We start from the raw sequence: 17,981 nt of genomic DNA on the forward strand, positions 1-17,981 counted from the left end.
GGCAGGTGGCCCCATACCTGTCACAGGATGGGGCCACACGCAGGAGCGTCATTACTACGTCAGTGGGCTGTTCTTCAGTGAGATCCAGCAGGGCCCTGTTCAGCCTGTGCTCAGCAAACTGATTGTCCATGAGCCACTGGTGGATGTACCTCACCATGGCGGGCACCTGGAGAAGGCACGGGGAGACTTGGAAAGCTGCCAGAGGGAGGAATGTCCCCAGCTTCCCCAGAGAAGTGCTTCCCTTCCCACCACACTGCCATGGCCTCAAAGGCTTCCAGTGACCAGCGGACATGGCTTGGGAGGCCAAGCAATTCCTGGGAGGATCAAACCCTGGGCCACAGGCTGCCTATTTGCCTTGGATTGCAAAACCCCCCCTCTACGAGCATATCCAGCAGGGCAGCACAGGTCTTGGCTTTGAAGGTGTGTGAATATGCTCTGAGCCCTTTGCCCATGGTGTGGGTCTCTTCCTCCTGAATCCTCTTGATGAATTTGCAAACCAGGTGTAGGAGAAGGGCAGGAAGCCAGGCATGTTCCACAGAATGCTCCAAGCGCGGTGCTCGGCTGAGCGGTGCCAGCAGGCCCAGCCCAGGTGGGGATGGCTGCAGGTACCTCCACTGTTCTGTGGAAGAGGCCACGGGCGGGGTCCTGCTCTTGTGTGCGGTCCACGGCTGCATCTGGCAAAGAGCGAGCGCAGCCAGAGCTGAGGGGCTGCGGGAGAGGCCGGAGAACACAGCCCAGCCCTGAGCTCCCCAGGCAGGGACAGCCCTGGGATGCCCCAGGGGATAGAGCACGGCCACTGTGGGGTGTCTGCCCGGCCCCTCTTCCATCCTGTCCATGGGCATGTCCCCAGGGGATGGGATGGGATGGGATGCCATGGGATGGGATGGTATGGGATGGGATGGGATGGGATGGGATGGGATGGGATGGGATGGGATGGGATGGGATGCCATGGGATGGGATGGGATGGGATGGGATGGGATGCCATGGGATGGGATGGGATGGGATGCCATGGGATGGGATGGGATGGGATAGGATGGGATGCCATGGGATGGGATGGGATGCCATGGGATGCCATGGGATGGGATGCCATGGGATGCCATGGGATGCCATGGGATGCAATGGTGCCAAGCTGGCTGCAGGCACCAACCCTGTAGCCCAGCTCTGCCACTCACCCTCCTGCAGTGGCTCAAATGGCACCACCTCTTTGATCTCCTCTACTGGGGCAGCTCCAGGGCCTTCTTCCTCCTCCTGCACCCAGGCCAGCTTGGGCACTCTCGGGGGTCTCTGCTCCATGGCAGTGACTGGATTTGTGGCTACTTGCAGGAGAGATGCCTCGAAAAAGCTCCGAGTCAGCAAGTCCTGCAGTCGTGCCTGGAAGGCACCTTCAAGAGAGAAGCCTCAGGAAGGCTACAGGACAGCAAGTCCTGCACTCTGGTCTCGAGGGCTCCTGCCACAAGGACAGGAGAATCCTGTCAAGGATTGATTGTGGTCTGGCCTCGAGGGCACCGGTGGCAGGGATGGGAGATGCCTCCGGGGCACCAAGTCCCACAGTCTGCCCTCAAGGGCACCTGCAGAAGAGAAGCCTCGGGAAGGCCACAGGTCAGCAAGTCCTGTGGTCTGGCCTCAAGGTCAGTTCCAGGAATAACGCCTGGGAAAAGCTCCGGGTCAGACACGAACGAGTGCGCTGTGCGGGGGCTCCTCACGGCACCGCTCTGTCCTGTCCTGTGCTGTCGTGTGCTCCAAGCACTGTGGCGCGGTCTTGTCACTGCCAGCTCCTATGTCACCCCATGTCACAAAGGGCCCTTGGACACGCTGTCCCATTCCATGCCACGGTGACCACGCAGCACCATGTCACAAAGGGGCCCTGCACACACTGCCCCCTGCCCTGGGGCTGACCCCAGCCCACCCAAAGTGGCCCAGGTTGGAAGGAATTCCTCACCCCAAGTGTCTAAGACAGCCCGACAGGGTCTTTAGGAACGGCTCAAACCATCAGCAAACGCTGCCCTGCTCTGCGGGCTCAGGGCAGCAGAAGGAGCCCCCAGGGCTGCCAACGCAGCTGTGCTGGGAAGGGCACGGGGCCTTCCACAGAAGCTGGCACGGACTCCTTGGGACACGTCCCGGCTGGTGGCCATCCTAAACCCGCGGGTGTGACACAGACAAGGAACGTGTGGGCCAGGGCACGAATGCTGCTCTGACCCCTGGGGCCCGGGGAGCGCTGACATCAGCAGGTGTGGCAGAGTCCCTGCCCAAGCAGCCCTGCCACCCCCCGAGCCCTGGCAGCTCTGGTGCCCTTCTCCTGCCCCAGAGACCTGTGCCCGTGGGGGGCTTCTGCGCCAGAGGGAGCCAAAGCCCACGTGCATTGGGGGCTGCGCTCCTGCCTGCAGGGGCTCTTGGCAGGAGCACCTGGAGTAACTGCTGGCAACACTTGGTCTCTGTCAGAAGCTCTTGCCCCATGCTGAAATTATTTTCTCATTGAAGTTATTGCCTTCAGCACAAAAACACCTTAGTGGCAAAGGCACAGAAGAATCTGGCAAGTAAGAATCCTCACTTCAGGAAAGCTTTCCTTCCCATTGTTCAACTCAAGTAGTTCCAAATATTTGCAAACTTCCCAAATTAATTTGGATGGCGTGAGGAGGTGAAGAGTTGGAATTTTGCTTCCCATCTCAAAGCAGCAACTCATTTGCTTTAACCTCATCCACTGAGGATCACTTTACAGAACATAAGACTACACAAAAAAAGGGCAAAAACAAGGGCCATTCTTTGGTTTTCTATGAAGGGATGATAATATCCTAATTCTCTTAAGGAAAAAAGCTCTGAAGAAATGAAAGTCCACTCAGTGGTACAAAAGTAGCCCAAAGAAATGAGTAGATGGCAAAAGGGCGAATCCTCCCCCTGGTACAGATATCTAAGTGGCCAGTAAAGTGCAGCTCTCCCCTCTTGTTCCCTGCAGCAGAATCAGGACCATGAAGAGGAAAAGTCACAGATATTCTTTCTGCCCTCCTTAACCAAAGCTGTGCCAAAGCACAGATGCTGCCTTCCAACTGACTCAAATTCCAGCCTAGATGTCTCCCCTTCCACACAACTCCTTCTCCAACACCCCACCAGCACCAACCCCCCCAAACTCCCGCACAGATCCCTCAACACCCCGCCAGGAGCCCCAGCTGTCCCCGTCCCTCCGCAGAGCTTCCCCACCCTCCAGCAGACGCCCTGGTTCCCTGCAGGTGCCGTGGGATGGCACTCAGGAGGATCTGCTCCAAGGCCTTCCCCTGGAGCACGCTCAGGCTGCCAGGCCTGTGGTTCCTGGATCATCCTTCCCACCGAGCCTTCCTGTGCACGGCTGTTCCATTTGCACCTTTGCGCTCAGCTCAGACTTCTCCACTGACCCACGAGTGCTGGTTGGAGAGGATGGAGAGCAGCCTGGCAAGCTCTTTCTCCAGCTCCCTCTTTACTCTTGGGGAGGTAGAACATTCCACAGGAAAGCAACTGCTGCCACAAGGAGTGGGTGGCCTCAGGCACCTTTGGCAATGAAACGAGGCCTTTGTTTGACATAAGGAAGCACAAGCAATTCACATGAGTAAACAAGTAATTAGCACAGACCTACCTAAGTACTTAGCACCAGTTAGCATAAGAAAAACCTGGCAGGCCTAACTTGACCTGAGAGTGACTTGACAAAAAGCTTTAGCCATAGTCTAGCAGAAGAACTAAGGGCAGGTGTGGAGTCAGCCCTGTGCAGGGAAGCCATGAGGAAGATTTTGTGCTGCTTTGGGGCATGGAGACGGCTCCTGGCCAGGGCCTGGACATCAGCTTCAAGTACAGCAATCTGACACAATGTATTTCTAACCCCCTGCCTATCGAATCACCTCAGCAGTGTAAAGATGGACGGTATGTTTGATACAATTCCTACATCAACCCACTGAAATTTATAGGTGGTGGAGAAACATTCCAGTGGGTGCAGACCCCTGCCCTCCTGCCAGGTCAGTAAAAGGGCTTTTGGCAGACAGTGCATTTGTCTGCCGATTTCTTTGAATGAGGGAGACCCCTCAGGACTGCTGTATCCTGAGGGAACTCCGTTGGCCTTGACCTGTAGGCACTGCACAAGCTTAAAATCAGCTGCCTCAGCTTCCAGGACCTCTCTTGGCCAGCATCCTGACGTGGATGCAGGACTGCTGCGAGGCACTGCTGGGACCCAGCGGGACGGGACCGGCTGTCTCGTGTCCACGTAGCACCCCCTGACACAGCCAGGGTCATCCCGAAATCAGAGAAACGCTCACGTGTCAGCACAGGGGAGCAAGGAGCACTGGGCTCCCCTCAGGGTATCTCAGCTGGGCTCGCTCCACAACACACCCCCACTTTAAGGCCTGCTGGTGCCCAGCTGCCAGAAATGCCTACCTTGTTCTCTCCAAGATGCACGGGGAGAGCCAATGAGCAGGATGCCTTGGGAGGCAAACCTTCCCTGCCTTTTCTGAGGCCAGGGACACACCAAGATCAGCCAAGACTCTCCATGCTGCCTGGCCCTCACAGCCCAGCTCTGTGCTGGCCCTGGGCCACAGCAGCATCCACCAAGCAAGAGGCAAATGCATATTGCCAAGAGTTGAAACCCAGCAGACTGGGAAGATGTGAAAAGTGTGTGCGTAAAGGCCTTTTAATTCACAGCTCTCAAAGAGAGCTCTGGGGCTCGTGGCTGGACAAAGATGCTGCTGCTCACACCTCTGTCCAAAGGGGGGAACACACCCTGCTGCAGGTGCTTGGGTTGGTCTCCATAGGTCCAGGCGGATGCCAAACCTGCTCTTCACAGCCTTCTCCCTTGCCCTGCCCCTCTGCCAAGCGCAAAGGGCCTCAAGGACTGAAAGGACCACAGAGAGCCCAAGGGGGACACTTGCACCTGCCTGACTGGGAGCTCCCTGGGAAGCACTTCCCTTGAGAAGCAAGCCCCTTTCCTCCAAAGGCATTTCCCCAAACATGTAGCTTTCCTGGGGAACACCAAGACACTCTTAAGAAAAGCTGGCAAGGCTGAATGACTTCAGGTCCTTTCAGGACAGCCACTCCAGCTGTAGCTCGTAATCCCCCAAGTGGGTTTCCAGGTGGAGGTTCAGAGGTGCAGCCCCAGGCCCTCTACAAACACAGGCTGCCTGCTGCCTCTTCACCTGCCTCACCTCCTGCCTGGGGTCACAGCAGCAAAACCAGGCTGTTCCAGCCAGAGCCCAGAGCCCTGTTCCCGCAGGACGCTCTTGCCAGCACCTTCCAGGAGTCTCCACTGTGCACGCAGCGCTTTTCATGCCCACTCTCAAGAGCCTTTGGAACGCAGAGCACAACCTGGCTGGCTCTGCCACCAGCACAGCCCAAACACAGGCGGAGGAAGAAGCAGCAGGGGTTGTTTTGCAGCCATGCCCAAGAGAATTTTGATATGAGGATCTATGTTTACCCCTGAAAGAATTTTCTACCAAGGTCGTTGACATAGAAACCAAGAAGGGAAGAAGGATAAATAAGAGAAACCTGCAACTGCCTATTCCAATCAGCACTTTGCTTGTCTCTTGTGACCAATGAGTAAAGTGTAAACTTATGAGCTTTGTAAGAATGTCGAAAAGGCATGCATGCTAGAATAAAAACAGGGTTTGAAGCCTTCTGGAAATGGAGGGTGTTGCTTTGTATTGTCTCCGTCTCTACCATGACAGAGTACTGCATCCAGCTCTGGGTCCCCAGCACAGGAAGGACATGGTTCTGTTGGATCTAGTCCAGAGGAGGGACAAAATGCTCGGAGGGCTGGAGCCCTTCTGCTTTGGAGACAGGCTGGGAGAGCTGGGGTGTTCAGCCTGGAAGAGAGAAGACTCCAGGGAGACCTGATTGCTGCCTTTCAGTACCTTAAGTGGGCTGGTAAAAGAGATGGGACAGAATTTTTTGTAAGGGCCTTTGTGACCAGACTGTGGGGGAATGGTTTTAATCTAAAGGACGGTTGATTCAGACGAGATGAAAGAAACCCACTTTTTACACTGTAGGTTTTGAAACCCTGGCACAGGTTGCTCAGAAAGGTGGACATCCATCCCTGCAGTCATTCAAGCTCGTGCTCTGAGCAACCTGACCTAGTCAAAGGTGTCCCTGCTCACTGCAGGGCATTGGACTAGATGGCCTTTAAATGTCCCTTCCAACCCAAGCCACTCTGTGCTCCATCAAAGCAGTGTGGGATTAGTGCTGGGGTGATTATGCTGGCACCTGTATTTTGGCAGTTGTGCCGTTTAGCAAATGGCCAAGAGAGGATTGATGGGCTGGGCAGTGAAGTCTGCAAATAACACACAGTGTGCTCAAGGAGAAACAGGAGAGGAACACAGCTTCCAGTTCAGATAAATGCCAGCATTTTGCTGCCCATCCCATGTTAAGAAAGAAAGGAATGTCCTGATGATCCCTTTGTGAGGGTACCCTATTGGCGGTATCAGAACTTGTGTTCTGTAAGACAGGTAACTTGTTACAGCTTCTTGTCCCATTTCTCACTGGATAAAACCCAAATACTGCATTTTTCCATGTCTACTTTCTTCCAAGTCAAGGCAAATCTTGTTCATTACTGAGTGGGACATATTCATCTGTTCACAAGCAAATTCTTCTTGCCATTCACACAATGTGGATTTGCTTGAATCAGACTGTAATTAAGGTCTACCTCTCACTAGTATTAAAGTTGATGCATTGTGAGGCAAGGTGTCGAGTAATTTGTCCTGGTGTCTGGCCCTGTAGAGGGTTTTTCTGTAATTAAATGACATTTGAAGACAGCTGTAGTCTACCATACTTCTGGCATCCTAGAAATGAAGAAACAGCCTTTGAAACAGGATTTTGTCCTTTCTTCCTCCTCCTCCTCCCAGGAATTTAAATCTCTGAGGTCTAAGCTCTTCAGCTGCCTCACAAACATTGTTTTAATTCAGACAGGCATCCATGCAGTGAGCCACAAATCAGGACTGTGGCTCTGAAGCTTGAAGCAATGCAGGTTTATAGCACTAAAAATAATAATCTGTTACCCAGGTTAAGCCAAGCACTTCCCAAATAATTCTACCTATCCTCAGGGATGTTTCCAAAAGGATCACTGTAAAAGCTGGGAGTGGGGAGAGAGAGTGTCATCAAAATTAAAAATACAGCTTTCTGAGATCTTTATATTCTGATAAAATGAGAGTCAAAATTGTTCATATACGGAACATGAACTAAGAAGTGAACGACAGATTGTCAAAATAATTGCTTGGGGAACAAAAAAAAAACCATAAATAAAAATAAGTTCATGTGCAGATAATAAGTAAACCATCATGCTAAGAAAAAAAACAGACGTGCCAAACCTAAAAGCAAGAAGGCTGTTTCATCTGTCTCAATACAAACATAATGACTGAAAAGAATCAGAGATCCTCAAGACCATTACTATATAGAGGAACTTCCAGGTATTGGGGAAAAAAATGAAGGAAACTGTAGTGTGCAATTCACAGAGGTAACCTGGGATTTCTTGGTGAACTTGTTGCAAAATTTCTGAGAGCAGACTGGAAAAGCTGGGGGACTGATCAGACCATGCGTGGGCATTTCCAGCAGTGTGAGGGATGTTTCTGGGAGCAGCTGCAGGGAAGAGAAGCAGTGCACAATCACTGGGTGTCCTAGGGTGACCTTACGATGCTCGCGTCCCCGATCGTGTGTTCTGTTGATGCTGGATATTATATTGTGTGCCTTCCAGACGGGCTCTGAGAGCAAAGGCGGGGAGAAGAAGAAGCACGGAGTTTGTTATCAGAGACTGCACTCACTGCTGCCCAGCCTGCTGGAACACAGAACTCCACGGTGCTGTCTGGGCACGGACGGGGCAGAACACCGCACTCCTTTGCTTTTTAGTTACTTTAGCTTGCTGGGGCAGTCTCAACTGGTTTTCTTTCCCTTTTCTTGGATCCGTTCGAACCTGCTCTGGACCGGCACCTGGGGAAGCACCGAGAGCTTGCACTTTGTGGCCCACGTAGGGCTACTCTGGGCAGCAGCCTTTCCCAGTGCCAGAGGGACTGAAAACAGAGCCACCATGCACGGGAGAGATTTTCTGAATCTGTCATCTCTTCAGAGCGACAAATGAGTTTTGTCATCTGGTATTGTTCATTTTTTGGGCTGGGGAGTGCTTTGCCTGTTAAATAAACAGGTTTTTTCCACTTCTCTCTGCGGAAATTTTTCCCAAACGGATTGAGGGGAGGGGCTGGGTGGGTTTGATTTCAGGGGGGGCCCTTTTGGACATTTGCTCCCAAATTTGCCCTAAACCAGGACACAGGGACAATCTCTTTGCTGGCTCTAGACTTTATGACAGTCTGTCCCCTTGGGCCGGGGGAGCTGTCACAGGGCAGGGAGGGCCAGGGCTGGCAGGGGCTGCTCAGGGATGGGTTTGGCCCATGTCCCTCGAAGCAGCGACTGCCCAAGCAGCTGCGCTGGCCCCGGGCTCTCCTCCCGGCCTGCTGGGCTTTGTTGGGTGGCACAGCCTGTGCCAAGGGGCGGCAAGGGGCCTGCAGGCCCCAGCTCTGGGGGAAACAGAGAACGTCCTGGCCGTATCCACCGTGCTGCCAGCTCGGCAGTGCAGCACAGCACGGGCTCACGCTCCCCATTGCTCCCACAGACGTTATCACTGAAACAGGAATATTTGCCCCGGCTCCAGTGCGCCTCCCAAGAATTGTCTGCCCCCAGGATGTGCGCAGGTCCTGCATGATAGGCACGGTGGTGACACTGTTCACCGTGCCCCTCGTGCTGACAGGCTGCTATCTTGGCATTCGGAAGCTGTACCAGAGCAGACGGTCAGTTGTTGATTTTTCTCCACAGCTTTCTTGTAACTCTGCTCATAGCATTGGTAGCCTGACTCGTAGTCATGCTGCACTGGAGCTGTGGCCAGTCCGTGGTTGTCCAAAGAACTCTGCTGAGGGCTCTGCTGCTGCCCAGTGCTTTCATTGGCCTCTTCATTGCTGGGCCTTGTCCTGGGGGGCCCGCTGGGGCTGCAGCCAGTGCTGGCTCCCACTGAGGCTGCCAGGCCAAGAGCAGCCCCGGGGGCACAGGGCAGAGGCAGAGCAAGTTCTCAACAGTATTTGGGCCACACAGCTCAGGACAGGACAGTGCTTATTTAGTAGCTCATGTAAAGTTTCATGGTGACAGTGATGTTACCAGACAAGCAAATCTGCTCCAGTTCAGTGTTCAAACAAATCCAACCTGATGAAGGGATTGGCTTTGGCCTCGAGGCTTGCTCTTTGTGTGAGCCCTGTTCTGGATTGATTCCCACTCAGTCTTGGAGCCTGTTTTGGGTGAAGGCTCATCCCAGCCCTGACCCTTGGCAGTTCTGGGCTCAAAGGGACCGCCAAGGCCGCACTGCACGTGACTGGGCTTCAGGGCTCCATTATCAAAAGCCTTTGAGAAGTTTAAATTACTGTATTCTTACTATTTGGTTTCTTTTCCAGTGCTTTTTCCAGTTATTTGATATAGTGAATGATGGCATAATTTCCCCATGGCTGAATTAGAAAACAGTAAGTACTATAAAATGGAATAATTTTTACACTCTTATGTCTTTCACAGACTCATGAAACCTATGTTGGTTTGATGGGACCAACAGAAGAGTTTTGCTTTGCTTTTAATTGCAACAAGCAGCAGAGCTGGAACCTGTTGAGAAGAGTCTCTTCATTTCATAGCTAAAGCAAACTGCCAGTGTTCTTTTTTTCCAGCTCTGGGCAGGAAAATAAAAATCTATCAGCAGAAAATACTCGAGTGAAGTAACTGATATAAATTAGGGACTTGTCTGTTTGCTCCCTAAGCCCTGAGTTCCTCAGAGCTGCAGCTCCCTGCTCTCTTTGCAGACAGAGGCTGGCTGTGGATCACAGTCACGTGTCTGGCCTGGTGCACACCAGGTGCACACACGAGCTGAGGGATCATCCCTGCACGCCCCATCCTGGAAGAACCGAGGTCATTGATGAATCTGACACGGTTTTATGGCATGGCAGCAAAAGAAGGCAAAAGAAAGGCTACAATTGGTACCATTCCAACCCCTTGACATTTTGCCGTGTGTAATGGAGATAGGAACTACAAGTTTCCTATTCATGCACAATTTGCTGTCTGAGAGCACTCTGTTCTCAAAGTCACAGGGGCTTGCAGGTCTGTGTCTGAGATGACTTTAAAAACAAAAACAACCTTTATGTGCAACACCTGTGTATCAAAAGTTCACAATACAAATCACAAGCTGATTTCTGCTGTTAAGTGGATGAAAAAAAACCCAAAAAGCAAAAGTAAAACCGTGACCAAATCAAACAGGCAAACACAACAACCACCAAGAAAACAAGAAAACCAACAGAAACATCCCCACAAATCCAGAAAAAGATAAAAATCAGGTGAAGGAGGCAGAGCTCCAAGAGCAACAAATGGGCAGAGGAACTACAGGAAGGACAGCTCATAAGAAAGGAGAGATAAGAAGTGGCTATGGCATCAAACTAGCCAGGGCATCTCAGATAGTGTTCTCACCCTTCTGAAAGCAATCTGACATAAAAATGAAGAGAAAAGAAATGATGAGGATTGTGATAACGGGAGTCTGCATGTTTAGCTTTAATATATCCATTGTGTGTGAGTTGTGTTTTCCTTGTTAAGTCACATCATCTGGCAAGGGTTTTTTTCTGTGCAAAGAAAAATACTGCAGTGGAAAAGGAGGCCGGCTGGGAAAACATTAAAAGCAAGAGCTAAAAATAATGTACTCATTTTTAATATGTGGTTTGGTTGGTTTGCTGGTTGTTCATGGGTTTTTTGTCTGTCTTTGAAAGCAGCCCCTCGGATGTTAATGCACGCAACAAGTCCTTTGTAAAGGTTGTCTTTGCAAAAAACCTGCCAGTTCTGTGATGCAAGACAGAAACGGCTTCCCTTGGGCAACACCCAGGATGTTATAAATAAATTCACTTTCAAAGGTGGAGTTCTTAATGGTTAATTATTACAATAAGTTATTATGGATTGTTAATGAATATAATGAGTTGTTATATAATTCATGTGATGAGTTGTTGAGTGGAATGTACAGTTGTTGAAGTGTATGTGTATGGCTACTAAGCAGAGAAAGGGGGGTGGTAATAAGGTGCAAAAGTAAGAATCTTCTAGAAAAGTGACATCATAGGGTGATGACAGCAACTGGAACTACGATTGGGAAACGAGCCACCCAGTAAGTTTGCTGTGTTCCAAAATGATTGGTCAGGACTGCACCATCTTACAGAGCGATCAGCCACCAAGAAAAGGACCGGTCGGCAAGAGGATCCAAAGCGCACCAATCGAGCACCCCCAAGAGACTTTAAAAAATCCCTGGGTGCGGAGCAGCCGGGCTCTTTCGAGGGCACCTCGTGCCCGCAGGAACACCTTGTCACACAGCGCTGTTAGAGCTACCTCTGGCTTGTGGCGCAGGCCCCAGGCTTACCCTGAGGCCTCAGCCTCTGTTGTTCTAAGTTTTAATGAACAGGCACATTTTTTATAAAAGTCATCAGCCGCCTTTTAATTGCATTTCGCCTATTTACCACAAGGAGGCCCAGCAGCTCCTTGCTGTGGGCCCATTTCATGCAAGAACTGGCATTCAGAATATTGAATCAATTCAAAAGAAAAGGGTGGGGGGAGGTGGCAGTGAGGCGGCCTCAAAGGTTCAACTCTACACTCTGTTTTTGTCACCAACATTAGCCAAGTTCCTGTGCTTGTTTTCTTGGAGAATTTGGAGTCAATAGAGCTTTATTACGGCTTGGTGTTCCCCGGGGGTCCGTCTGGCCCCGGGGCAGCAGCCGCCGTAGGTGTCCCGGGTAGCACTGTGCTGATGAGGCGCAGCCTGCCTGGGCCCCTCGGCTAGCTCCGAGCCGCTGGCTACTTTGCGTGCACTTGTGGAGTGATTTCAGCTCTTAGTGATTTCAGCTCTTAGTGATTTCAGCTCTGTGCTCGCAAAGTACCTCAGCAGACGCAGGGAAGGAGAGAGGTGAAGGCTGCGTGGAGTTCTGCGGAGATGTCTTTATTGGCAGCTTCTGCAAAGGGTTCCAGTGACAGCTCTTCCGTCTGAACTGGGCAATGGTATGGGTTTATATAGGCTGTTGAGGGATCAGGATTTGTCCTGTGGCTGAGGTCGAGGAGAATACGACCTATAGCCTTACAGAGAGATAACAGGGCTCTGATGTGCGGAAGAGGGGCAGCTCTGTTCCACTCATCATGACTCTGCATTTCTTATCTTAGGCTAGTGACCGCCATGGAGGCCTTGCAGGGCCTCTGACCGCTACAAAGCTTCAGTGCTTTTGGTCAAATCAGTCTTAAGAACAGCTTGGGGCTGGGTCAGTCATTGAGACCTGAGCACAGACTGGGGTCCAGCCAACAAAAGAACATTAGCTGCAGGCCACCCATACAGCTTCTCCTATTAATGAGCGCAAAGCCTTTATTTTTGCAAACAGAGGTGTGAAAAACTCCAATCACTTGGTTTTTAAAAGTTTTAAATTTTAATAATAATAAAATGGTTATAAAAATAGTAAACATAATTAGAGTAATAAAAATTTAGAGTTAGGACAATTACAAGACAAGAAAAAGCAAAGAATTACGGATGTCCGGATGCTCTCGGGCCCTTAAGCCACGACAAGCATGCCTTGTGAACAAAGGAATCACCTTAAAAGCAATAGCCTGTTGCATATACAAAACACTTCATGATTATGCATAAATTTTATTTAAAACAATAAATTCGTCTGGTACTTGTCAAGAAGATTCTGTTAATCCCCAAGCATCTTCGAGTCTAATTCAGGCTTGAAGAAGTTCGTTTCTGTTGATAAGGAAAGCCATAAATTCCTCTCCTCTGGAAAATTTAGGGGTTTCTGTAATTGTTATCTTTGTGCAAAAATTCCTTCATTATCTGATTTCTTTCTTGAGCTAGTTAAAAAGTATTTGACATAGTATGGTTTCTATTTTAACATTGTGTTATAACCTAAAAATACCTTCAACACATTACTTGAGAGAATTAATACAGCATAACTTTCCAACATTACAAATATAATATTCATTGAAACATTTGCGAAAAGCCAATCATAAAATATGCATTTTTCACACCGGGCACGGCGTGTCCAGATGTGCAGGGAAAGCCCCCGGCTGCTGAGTCCCAGGGGAAGGCTGAGGGAAATGAACCCACCACGGCGTCTCTCCAGATCACTCAGCATCTGGTCCATGTGTTTGGATGCCTCCAGGGACTTCATGTGTTTAGTAGATCTGTTCCTCCCTCTCGGCGCACCTTAAGAGAATGCGTGTCCATTTCCCCCGGAATGGATCCCACAAAACCATGGCTCAGCCTGTGGGGTCAGCAGGGACACACAACTCACCCCTGCGATGGGAGCCGGGCTTGTGCGCAGCAACCAGGAAAGGAGCCTGAAAAGTCCTCCCTGCAGACACACCTGTAACTCAACAGGCACAGGAGCTTCTGTCACCTGCTTCCTGCCAGGTTGTCAGCGATTATTCACTGAGGGGAAGTTGAGAAGTTACCTGCAGAAGCTCCCAAGGGTTCCAAACCATCTTCCATCCCAGCTGCTGGAGAAGCCTTGCTAGCATGCTCATCTAGAAGGGAGCAGAGATCAGAACCATTTCCATGGTGTGCTGGGATCCCCTTGTGCCTTTGGGAACTGGGCACTGTGATAAGTTAGAGAAGACTCTTTGTTCATCAAGACAGAAAGGAGAAGCCTTGTGTAGATAACAGAAAACTGCCAGACAGAAACTAGCTAGTATGTTGATTCCTTTACCTGGTTGTGTAATTAGAACTTAGGTGCATATAACATATAACCTTATATGGAAAAGACCATTACAGGGCCGTGGACTTTCACCAAGGAAGAAGAGAGGAGCCTTCTTCAAACGTCCAACAGAGAGTAGAAGACGACCCCCTAGCAACAGAGTGCGCAAGCGCAGAGTACACCCAGAGATACCGCGGACACGGAAGAAAGAGAGTATAAAAAGACTGCGGGAAGGGGGAAACAGAGTGAGCCGTTTGCGGAGCAGAGACTCCCCGGCTGCACCCAGCGCTGTTTGCTTGCCATCGCTTGCTATAATCAATAAATTTCTCATTAACTCTCGAAAGGCTGAACAAATTATTCGCCCCAATTTATAACAGGCACTGCAAGGGGTTCAGGTAAGCCTGTGGGGGCCAGATGAGAATGGCCATGGCCAAAGCTGCACAGGGGCCTGGGGAGCTCTGGGCTGGCTCCAGGTCACTCTCCCCACTCTTTGCAGGCCCTGTGCAACATCCCTGGAGGGCAGGTACTGCCACACAGCAGAGATGGCAGCTCAAGCCTCAGCAATTACCTGCTGTGACTGTGCCTGGCATCGCCTCACTTCCTGCAGCAGGGGCTGCCAATGGGCCACTGCTTCCTCCAGGAAATGCTGCCTTCAGCACAGCCTTTCGCTTCATCTCTGGAGACAGGAAGAGGCACAGCTGCATTAGATGGAGCCGTTCCCCTTCTGGGAGATGGCATCTTCAAGAGGCAATACTGGACAAACTCATGGTTCAGGAAATCATCAAAACTTTTGGGATTGGCCAGGCCACTGCCTTCTACAAACAGGTGCCATTCCTGATCTACCCGGAGACCGGGAAATTGCAGGCATCTCGGGCCCATGGTGCAGTTTGGGCTCCCTGCCAGCTGATGCCAAATGCCTTCCTGCAGAGGCTGGGGAGAAGCTGCAGCCAGGCCAGGCTGGGAAACAGCCCTGCAGGGCAGGAAAGCAGCAGCGGGGCAGCCAGGCTGCCATGGATCCCTTCCCGCTGTGCCGGGCACGGCGTGTCCAGATGTGCAGGGAAAGCCCCCAGCTGCTGAGTCCCAGGGGAAGGCTGAGGGAAATGCACCCACCACGGCGTCTCTCCAGATCACTCAGCATCTGGTCCAGATGTCTGGCTGCCTCCAGGGATTTCTTGTCTCCAGTGTCTGCGTTCTTCCATGGAGGAGGACCTTAACAGAAAGTTGTTCCATGTCCCCTTCAGGCCAGAGTGGCAGTGAGTGCCCCTGGGTGATTGGTGCCCTCCAAAGCACTCCCTCAGCTCTGCCTTCCACTCAGGAGCAGGGCCAGGGGGACCACGTGCCTGCGGTGGCCCCACACTGGCATGGAAGGAGCCCCTTGCAGGGCCATTGTCGGGGGAGAAAGGATTCCCTGGAGCTGCCAGCAGCTCTAAACCCAGCCCCAGGCAGGGCCAGGGCTTGGCAGCAGCAGCCGGAGCAGCTCAGGCACCCCGGGGCCCGCAAAGGAGCTGCAAAAGGCACAGCCCCGGGGCACAGCCCTGGGCCCGGCCCCTTCCCTCTCTGCTCTTCTTCCTGGCTGCACAGAGCACACGGAAGCGCACACTGGAATTGCACACGGAAGGAAGATGGACAGCTAAATGCTCCTTCCTGCCACTGACAGCCATTCTGTGGGATCCCTCAGGCATCCAGAATGGATCCGGGCAAGTTTTCCAGAATCTTTCAACCCTGTGATGCTGCTAAGGGAAATGAGGCACTGATTATTCTCTCAGGAAAGGCACACAGAGAACTTGCCTCCAGCATTCTCCAAGAGATTCAAGCTGTCATCCAGTGGGGCATCCGGTTAAGCCATGTCACCATCCCAACCTAGAAGGGATCAGAGATCAGAACCATTTCCTGGTCTGCTGGGATCCCCCTGTGCCTTTGGGAACAGGGCACTGCAAGGGGGTCGGGTAAGGCCGTGGGGGCCAGATGAGAATGGCCAAAGCTGCACAGGGGCCTGGGTAGCTCTGGGCTGGCTCCTGGCCACTCTCCACACGATTTCCTTGCCTTGTGCAACATCCCTGGGAGGGCGGCTGGAGCAGCCCAGGGCCCATGGGGGCTCTCTCCCTCCCACAGAGGAAACCCTCCCTAAAGCCCAGGGGAAAAACCATCCCCCAGCACTTCCCAGGGAGCAGGGAGCGCTGTCCCGGGAAAGGGGAGCCAGGCTCCCGGCTCACCTGCTCTCCGCACTTGCAGCGGAGCAGCCTGGGCAGCCCTGGCAGGCAGGGCCACGGCCAGGAGGAGTGGGAGGAAGAGGCGCAGAGCAAGGGCCATGGTGCCTTGCCCTCTGCCAGTCCCCAGCTCTTGCTGCCACCACTGTCCTGACACCGCTGTCCCAATGTCAGCACCACTGCTGCCACCGCCGCTGCTGCCGCAACAGCTGTGCTCAAGGACTGACTGCTCGGTCCTTGTGGTGCTGTGCAACCACGGGACTCTGGCACCTCTGTGACCTCACAGCCTGCTGTGACCTCAGCCTGCTGTGACCCCAGAGCCTGCTGTGACCTCATGGCCAGGCTGGAGTTGTGTGGGGAGTGGGATCTGCCTTCTTTGGCAGGGATCTCATCCTGCCCAACAGCTCTGTCCCAGGGTTGTGACACAGTCCCAGCCCAGCTGGTCTCACAGGTTGGGGCATGAAGGGATGGAGAGCAGCCCGGCCAAGAAGGACTTGGGGCTGCTGCTAGATGAGAGGCTGGACATGAGCCAGCCTTGTGCATGCAAAGGAGAGTGCCCAGCAGGTTGACGGAGGTGATTCCACCTCTTTGCTCTGCTGAGACTCCACCTGGAGTACTGTGGAAGATGTTTTATATTGCTGGCCGGGGCTCTATGTACAAATCACCAACGGGACGGGACTGCTGAGGAACGCGTCTCGAGCTGGTTCTTTTCCAGCATCAGTCTCATTCCATGGTTATGACAATGGGCAGATGCCAGCAGCTCACATCCCCAGCAGCAGACAAAGAACTTAATGGTACAACTGACTTTAAAAGCTCTTTGACCAATCACACAAAGCAAAAGCATCTTGACAATAGATTTCTCCAATCACTATAAGCACACGTACCTTTTCTTAAAACAATATTTGTTTGAATTATTTCTTTCAATTACAATACCTATTTGTATTGTAAGCCTTAAAACCCAATGCACAGAGCTCCATTAGTAAGCTTAGAACTTCCTAATATCTTTCTAGAGATACTTTTCTGTAGCTTAGGGAGTTATTCTAGCCAAGCGTTAATACACAGACCATTGTACTATTTGTCCTTACTTTTCCACTTCTTATGTAATTTTTCTGCTGACAAATCTTACAGCTACTGCTTTTTTTCTATTTACAGTTCCGCTGTCTCTGAGGCCTGCCTTTTGCAGCTTTCCCAAAACCCTCTGATTTTAAAGATTCCCACCTTTTACAGCGACTTCTGCGAGCCAGAGAGAAGTTTGATAAGAGGATCCATGTTTACCCCTGAAAGAATTTTCTACCAAGGTCGTTGACATAGAAACCAAGAAAGCAAGAAGGATAAATAAGAGAAACCCGCAACTGCCTATTCCAATCAGCACTTGGCTTGTCTCTCGTGACCAATGAGAAAACTTATGAGCTTTGTGAGAACGTAGAAAAAGCATGCATGCTAGAATAAAAACAGGGTTTGAAGCCTTCTGTAAATGGAGGGTGTTGCTTTGTATTGTCTCCGTCTCTACCATAACAGAGTACTGCATCCAGCTCTGGGTCCCCAGCACAGGAAGGACATGGTTCTGTTGGATCTAGTCCAGAGGAGGGACAAAATGCTCTGAGGGCTGGAACCCTTCTGCTTTGGAGACATGCTGGGAGAGCTGAGGGTGTTCATCCTGGAAGAGAGAAGACTCCAGGGAGACCTGATTGCTGCCTTTCAGTACCTTAGGGGGTTTGCAAAAGAGACAGAATTTTTAGTAGGGGCTTTTGTGACCAGACCATGGGGGAATGGTTTTAATCTAAAAGATGGTCAATTCAGACTAGACGAAAGAAACCCATTTTTTACACTCTAGGTTTTGAAACCCCGTCACAGGTTGCCCAGAGAGGTGGACATCCATCCCTGCAGTCACTCAAGCTCCTGCTCTGAGCAACCTGACCTAGTCAATGCTGTCCCTGGTCACTGTAGGGCATTGGACTGGATGGCCTTTAAATGTCCATTCTGTGACATCACAGCTCCCCGAGTGTTCCAGGTGGAAGGCCCAGGACCTGGAAACGAGCGCAGCAGACACTTCAGC

General features: G+C 51.5%; 2 pseudogenes; one reads left to right on the top strand and one right to left on the bottom strand.

Moving 5' to 3' along the window:
- LOC128820668 (uncharacterized) overlaps window positions 1–17,981 on the bottom strand; it is a 1,438,581-nt pseudogene that overhangs the window by 1,287,873 nt on the left and 132,727 nt on the right.
- LOC128820667 (uncharacterized) overlaps window positions 1–17,981 on the top strand; it is a 2,212,279-nt pseudogene that overhangs the window by 748,385 nt on the left and 1,445,913 nt on the right.

This window comes from Vidua macroura, chromosome 30, assembly GCF_024509145.1.
Source record: "Vidua macroura isolate BioBank_ID:100142 chromosome 30, ASM2450914v1, whole genome shotgun sequence".
NCBI classification, from domain to species: Eukaryota; Metazoa; Chordata; class Aves; order Passeriformes; family Viduidae; genus Vidua; species Vidua macroura.